This window comes from Prionailurus bengalensis, chromosome E3 (genome assembly GCF_016509475.1).
Source record: "Prionailurus bengalensis isolate Pbe53 chromosome E3, Fcat_Pben_1.1_paternal_pri, whole genome shotgun sequence".
In the NCBI taxonomy this organism is placed as follows: domain Eukaryota; kingdom Metazoa; phylum Chordata; class Mammalia; order Carnivora; family Felidae; genus Prionailurus; species Prionailurus bengalensis.
The window spans coordinates 41,860,473-41,868,240 of NC_057357.1; the positions used below are offsets into that span (position 1 = coordinate 41,860,473).

Here is a 7,768-nt window from a genome sequence, read left to right on the forward strand (position 1 = left end):
GCTTATGAAAGAAATTGGAGAAGACACCAAAAAATGGAAAAATATTCCATGCTCATGGATTGGAAGAACAAATATTGTTAAAGTGTTGACACTACCCAAAGGAATCTACATATTCAATGTGATCCCTATCAAAATAACTCCAGCATTCTTCATAGAGCTACAACAAAATCCCTAAAATTTATATGGAACCAGAAAAGACCCCAAATAGCCGAAGCAATCCTGACAAAGAAAGGAGAATGGAGGTACCACAATTCCGGACCTAAGGATGTATCACAAAGCTGTAATCATCAACACATTATGGTACTGGCACAAAAGCAGATACATAGATCAACAGAAACAAATAGAGAACCCAGAAACGGACACACAAACGTATGGCCAACTAATCTTTGACAAAGAAGGAAAGAATATCCAATGGAAAAAAGTCTCTCCAGCAAATGGTGCTGGGAAAACTGGAGAGTGACATGCAAAGGATAAAACTGGACCACTTTCTTACACCATACACAAAAGCAAACTCAGAACGGATGGAAGACCTAAACGTAACGCAGGAAGCCATCACAATCCTAGAGGAGAAAGCTGGCAAAAACTTCTTTGACCTTGGCCACAGCAACTACTAACTTGACATGTCTCTGGAGGCAAGGGAAATAAAAGCAAAAATGGACTATTGGGACCTCAACAAGATAAAGAGCTTAACCGACTGAGCCACCCAGATGCCCCTCCACTGAACAATTTTAACGGCTTTTCCTAAGCCTGAAGGTTGAAAGAAAGTTCAGTCTTATACCAAAAACGCCTCATGAATCTGTTCATGATTATCACCTTTGACTCTAAATTGTCTTTATTTTTATTTTTTTTTTTTAATTTTTTTTTTCAACGTTTATTTATTTTGGGGACAGAGAGAGACAGAGCGTGAACGGGGGAGGGGCAGAGAGAGAGGGAGACACAGAATCGGAAACAGGCTCCAGGCTCCGAGCCATCCGCCCAGAGCCCGACGCGGGGCTCGAACTCACGGACCGCGAGATCGTGACCTGGCTGAAGTCAGACGCTTAACCGACTGCGCCACCCAGGCGCCCCTCTAAATTGTCTTTAATTAACTCTGCTCCTCCTTTAGATCTATGTTTATTAATGTGCTAGTCTGGGACCTTTCCCTTTTAGTTAAAAGGACCAAGAATAGAATGGGAAACTATGTCCACTCCAGGTTTAATTAACCTGGAAAATCACTTTGCTCAGACCCAAGATGAGTCATCTAGTGGAAAGACTGTTAAATTTTCAATGCTCAACTCCAGCAAATAAAGACCCCCCGAAACTAGAAGTCTAGTTCCTGCGGTGACTGCAAGAACTAGGACATTGAAAAAAGATGGTTATACATTTAAGAGCTTAAAGGCCCTGCAGCCCTCTTTCCAACCTTTTCAATGTCCTCCCAATTCCCAAAGATGGGATTCCAAGGAAACACGGAGCCCTTCCCAAGCCTCCGTCTTAATCTCTTTGGCGAAACTACTCTCCAGATTGGGAATGAATGTATCTCTGTCTTTACTGAAGCTGCAACTAACCCGAGTGCTATAACGCAGCCTTAGCCTCGGGGTACAAAAACAGCTCAATTAGGGGGGATCTATTAGATTTCAACACGTTCCTACCTCTGAACCTATTCGCTTTGATCAAGGCCCTTTGAGAGATATACACCCTATTCCCCTTAGTTCTTTGACCCGTATTGATTACCTGGACTGAGATTTCTTAGAAAAATACCATGCTGGAATTTCTTTTGCCCAAAAGGGAAAAATAATTCTAGAATTTGACAGCAGTAACCAAAATAGCAAAAAGGGATAACAGGATCCTTTGGCACCTTTTCTGTGCCGTGTCTGTGCCGGTACTATAGCTGAGTCTGGAGGTACTGATCATTTATTCCTATTGGATCAGCTCCCATCCTCGTTATGGGCAAAATCTTCAACTGATCTTACAGAATCCACTGTGTACCCCCCGTCAAGATTCAAATCGATCCTGCAAAACTTCTCCCTAGAATTCATCAATGTCCTGTAATTTAAGAAGGCCTTCAATGCATCAACACCATAATAGAATGTTACAAGGCTCATGACCTCATAATCCCCTGCAGTAGTCCATATAACACCTCTATTATACCTGTGAGAAAACCCAACTGCTGAGGATATTATTTTGTCCAAGACCTCCGAGAAATAAATAGCACTGTAATCCCTCGACATCCCCTGTTTCCCAAACTTCACACTCTACCTACATCGACTCCCATTGAAAGCAAAGTTTTCAATGTACTTGACCTATGTGGTGTAGTTTTTAGCATTCCAGTTTATAAGGATAGCCGGTATCTTTTTGCCTTCAGTTGCAGGGAATGAATGACAATACATCTGGACTGCAACCTCCCTGGGTTTCACAGAGTGCTTCATGTTTCCCACAAACCTTAAAGGCTGATTTGGATGATGGAAAGTGTTCTGCAGGCTCTACTTTGTTACAATGTGTAGATGATTTGTTTCTCTGCTTCCCTGCTCATGCCTCTTCACACGAAGACAGCACCCCTCTGGGAAAACTTTTTGTTTTACAACTTAAGCCCATAAAGTCTCCAAATAAAAACTGAAGTTTGCTCAAACTCAGGTTAGGTATTTAGCTCAGCTGTTCTCAGAACAAGGCCCACATCTGGACCCAGGCAGACTGAAGGCATCCACAATCTCTCACAACCTAAAACTAAGAGCCAATTACAAGGCTTTCTTGGATGGCTGTCTACTCTCAAAACTGAATTCCAAACTTCTCTCTTAAGGCTTAGCATCTAAATGGTCTACTGAAAAAATGAGAATGCTAATCCTACTATTCGGAAAGAGGGGGATGACACAGCCTTGTAAACATTGTACCTTTAATTTATGTTCTGTGGGCCATTATGTATATAAGAGAGCCTGGTCCTTACCCACGACTGCTTTGCATGTCCTACCCTATGGAACATCCTTCATCACCAGTCATGGGCTATGACCACCCCCCCCCCCCCACCTCCTCCATTTGGTAAGATGACCTGAAGTGGATGAGGGACTTGTAAAGCATATTCATCTTTTTCGGGAAAGACTTGGTGGGAATGTCGTGGAAATGGTTGTTAGGGCTTGGCAATTCAATTGCAAACCTGCCTGAGGACAGTGTAACATATCTCAAGCTTCTCAGGATGTATGTACAATGTGCTGTGTCATTTTCCATGTAATGAGGTCAGCTATAGGTTTCTCTTGTCAAAAAGAAAGAGGATTTTTACACAAAGGCAGATGTATCGTGAGTAGTTGTGCACACTTTACAGACACAATGTATTGAGTTCTGTGAAGGATGAGATGCACCCCTAAGTGTAGGTGCCTCAGGTGTCCTGTGTGAAATGGGGCACATGCATTATATAACACAGACCTTGTGTTCACCACCTGGAAGCACCAGTGAAGGAATGGGGGAAACCTGAATCACACAGGAATAGAAGGGAAATTGAGGACAGTAAGCAGAGTTTGAGGAGGTGAAGAGGGGAGAGTCTTGGGGTCAGTGAGATGCAGTTTCAGGCCATTCCTGACCACAGCCTGAGCAGGGAGCATGAGTTCCACACGGAGCTGCTATGTGGGATCACTCTCAGTGCACAGTGCAGGGTTCATCCCCGAAATGTCATTTTTGTCAAAGTGCACCTAGGTGATCATCTAAAAAGGTGTCTCCCTGTGTTGTCTGAAGGTTCTGGATATTTATGGGTGAGAAAGTGCCCTGGACATATAGGAAATTTAGCTTGGTCTTAAGGAAATCCTTGTCTGCCTAAGTTCACATCCCTCAGTGAGACTAAAAGTGAAGACAGGATCTAGATCAGCTGAGAGCCTGCATTAGCCTTCAGCCTCGGTCAACCTACAATTCAGGGCTGGCCAGATGCCACCCCTGCTGGACCCCTGACATCACCCTGACTACAGCTTTGCATCTATCTCCTTAAACTTTTCTCACAATATCCCAAGGATTTACCTGTGTTTCTGCTGTCTCAGCCAGAATACCAATTCTCACTGGGACCTACACAGAGCCTGAGCTGTGTTATCTGTGAAACAAAGGTAATATTTGTTTCTAAGGGCATAATAAAAAGAAGACATTGAACACAGAATGCATCTTCAAAATGTCTGTGAAATGTCCACTCACCCTTCTCACAGTTTCAATTAAGATATCTCCACACAAATGATCATCAAAAACAGACGGTCACGGTCATACTCCTAGGCTTTTTGGACTTGGGTGGTCGCGTTTTGTGCGCTATCCGACTGAAAGAGTGCTGGCACGACTAGGATGAAGCTCGTAAGATTTTTGATGAAATTGAGTCATGAAACCGTAACCATTGAATTAAAGAATGGAACACAGGTCCATGGAACAATCACAGATGTAGATGTCAGCACGAATACACATCTTAAAGCAGTGAAAATGACTTTGAAGGATAGAGAACCAGTATAACTGGAAACACTGAGTATTCGAGGAAATAACATTCGATATTTTATACTGCCAGACAGCTTACCTCTGGATACACTACTTGTGGATGTAGACCCGAAGGTGAAATCTAAGAAAAGGGAAGCTGTTGCAGGAAGAGGCCGAGGCCGAGGAAGAGGACGTGGTTGGGGTAGAGGAAGAGGGGGTCCTAGGCGATAATGTCTCTCAAGATTACTATTTCAAAGTGATACGTGATTTGGAATATTTTTTGTACAGGCTTTGTTTGTTTATGTCAGTTTTTAATAAACATAAATGTAGGACACAGTTGTCTACTGACTGTCAAATTTTAATAGTTCATATAGATTCATGATATTTACATAGTAGGAGCTAAGCATTTCTACTAGGCAATCACAGACTGATTTCATTTTAGATCAGACTTTTAATTTTTGAACTAAAGTTTTTGTATGAATGTATGTAGAATATGTACCTATTTCACATGCACTGAATATGCATTTTATTTTACTTTGACTCCATTCTGTAGAACCTGCCTACAAGTGAAATAATAAGTTTATTTTGGTACTTCAGGAAAAAAAAACAAACAGATGGTCACGGAAGTTCATTAAACTAAGACTGTTAACACCTCAGCCAAGGGATTGGGAATCGCCATTTTAAACAATAAAACAAAGACATGCTTTTTCTATTAAAATTCAGGTCCTACCAGGCAAAGAAAGAAAACGATAATTACGAGAATGTGTATATCAGAGTTCTACATCTGAGATCTGAAGACAATAATATTCCATTACATATAGACTCGCAGATGCATCCACACTCTAAAGTGTTCATCTGTGGCTACAGATTAACTATCGAAAAGGGAATGCATGTAGGAAAACATAAGACCATAGGGAAATAACCCCAAATCTCATAAATCTCACTGCCTTATACGACAACTATTTTGAAATTTGAAGAGGACTGTGTGAGCTGACAGAGTATGGTGATTATATATCTTAAAAATGTGTCAGATCTTCCTGCATGCTTTCTCTGCTCACCCTGCGCTCTCCACTTTGTTTTTCTTAGTATCCCTTAATAGTACTTTCACTGTTCTGTCTCTGTTTCAGTGTTTGCTTCTAGGAGGACCTACTCTCACTCCCCATTGAATGCACACAGTGCGGTTCCTATACACACAGGTAACAAACTAGCAGAAATTGCGGTGATGGAGGAGAGTAGCAAGATCACCCTTTGTGCAGAGGAGCCCGAGAGAGTTTTCTGGGGTGATGGTAACTTCCTATATCTAGATGCATGGAGTCCTTGTGCTCATTTATTTTAGAAATACTCACTGACTCCTAGTGCTTCGGGCAGATAGACAGGTTCCTGACCCTAGAATATGGCTGATTTGTAATGGTGGGTAAGGATCAGGGACCAGCAGTGACTGTGCGAGATGAGTGAGGAGGCTACACATAGAGTCAGATCCTCACCCAGGATGCCATGTCTCCACAGACAGCAACATTGTGCAGGAGGGCTCTGAGGATCACATATTTCTTGATCAGTCCTGTGAACTGCATAATCCTACTCCAGATTTCTCACTGATGGATGGACAGGGCAGAGGCCAGCAGCTGGAGGACACCCTGATCATGGCTGGAGTGGAGCAGTGGGCCTGGGAGATTGAGTCAGAGAAAGGGAAAGACAGAAGGTAGTGAAGAGGAGTTTTAGAGATAAAGGGAAGAGGAGAGAAAGCAGTGTTTTCTACTGACTTCACCCACACTTCTGTGTGAGCAAAAGGAAATTCTTGTCTTCAAGGGAAGGGAAGAGGGCCGGAAAAAAGACAGAGTGACATTCTCAGCTCAAGTGCTCAGGATATCTGGCTTGCTCTTGAATACCTAACACAGGAAGCCTGCACTTTGTCATAAGTGTAACTGCAGCTCATACCATTTAGTGAAAATTAAAGTGATGATGAAGGCCTCATCATAAAAGTGGTGCAACAAAAGTATGTGAACATACAGAGAGATACAATAGAAGCAAAAGTCCAAAGTAGACCGACTGCAATACTTATGGGAATATAGACTATTGGAAAAGGAGGTACCCCAATGCAGGCTTTCAGACACCTGGGCAATATCTGAAAAAAAAAAAAAAAAAAGTAGTCCTTACTTCAAAAGCAACATGACGTTAGACACAAAGGGATCCTGATGGAAGGTTTAGGGAGAAACCATATGATTTCATGGTCCTGTACCCTCATGTCTCACCAAATTATACCCTTTAACTTGAGGCTATTTGTTATATGTAAACTATCCTTCATTAAAGAGAGTTTCAAAACATAAAATACTAGAAGCACATGTTGGAAAGTTCCTTTCAAATCCTGAAGTGCATGGGTGATATGAGTCTGCCTGCCCATGTCTCAAAAATACAAAATAAGACATTTAAAAACTTAATAATAGCAGAGTAAGAGGACCCTGAGCTCACCCTGTCCCATGTGTTCAACTACATAACATCCACATCCAAGTCCATGAAGCAGAGAGCGATCCAAAGACGGGCAGAACAAACTCCACACCGAAGTAGAGAGAAGCTGCATCAGAAAGGTTAGGAATGTTAGAAAGGTGGAGGCTGGCTACCTGCAGAGAGGGCAGAGAAAGTGAGCCCTCACACCAGGGAGCTCACACAGAGAAGACTAATCTCCTTAACATTTGGCATTAAAACCCAGAGCGGCTGAATTTCCTTGAGTTTAGATCCAGGAGCTTTGGAGGTCAGCTGACACAGCACTGGGTGATCCAGGAGGATGAGTGCTAGCCAGGTCCCTGCCTGTGTAGAGAGGCAATGTAAACTTGGCATTTTACACAATGCCAAGGCAACAGGAGACAGATGTATTCATGCTGATTCCTGAGTGTGTTGGAGGACTTCGACAATGAGGGAGCTCACAGGCACCATTCTTCTCCCCCAGCCTCCCAGAATAAGCATAGAAGCACCCACCAGTGGGTGAGGCTGCACCGACACTTGCTACCTAAGCTGTTAGCAGTACACCAGTCCCAGGGGTTCACTGGGGGACTCACCACACCAAGCCTCCCGATCTCAGGGCAAACATTCTTAAAACCACAATGGCACCCTGTCCGACAAGCATGCATAGCTGCCACAGTACGCTGTGCACATGTGCACCTCACCCAGCTGTGCACATCCAGGCACCCTCATCTGTCTCACCCAGCCACATGTCCCCAGGCACAGACATGCTCTGTGCATATCCTCAAGCCTCTAGCTTCCACCGCTGGTCCACAGCCCCCAGCCACCAAAGGATATTGGGAAATCTGGCATATGACTGGTAGCTTTGTGCAATTTTGCTAACACTCCTGCCCTGCTCCCAAGTTACCCA

The 7,768-nt window shown here is 43.3% G+C and overlaps 1 pseudogene; it reads left to right on the forward strand.

The window, feature by feature from the left end:
- The first annotated feature begins 1,080 nt into the window (after nucleotides 1-1,080).
- On the forward strand, nucleotides 1,081-4,738 carry LOC122471955 (annotated as a pseudogene).
- Nucleotides 4,739-7,768: the final 3,030 nt, after the last annotated feature.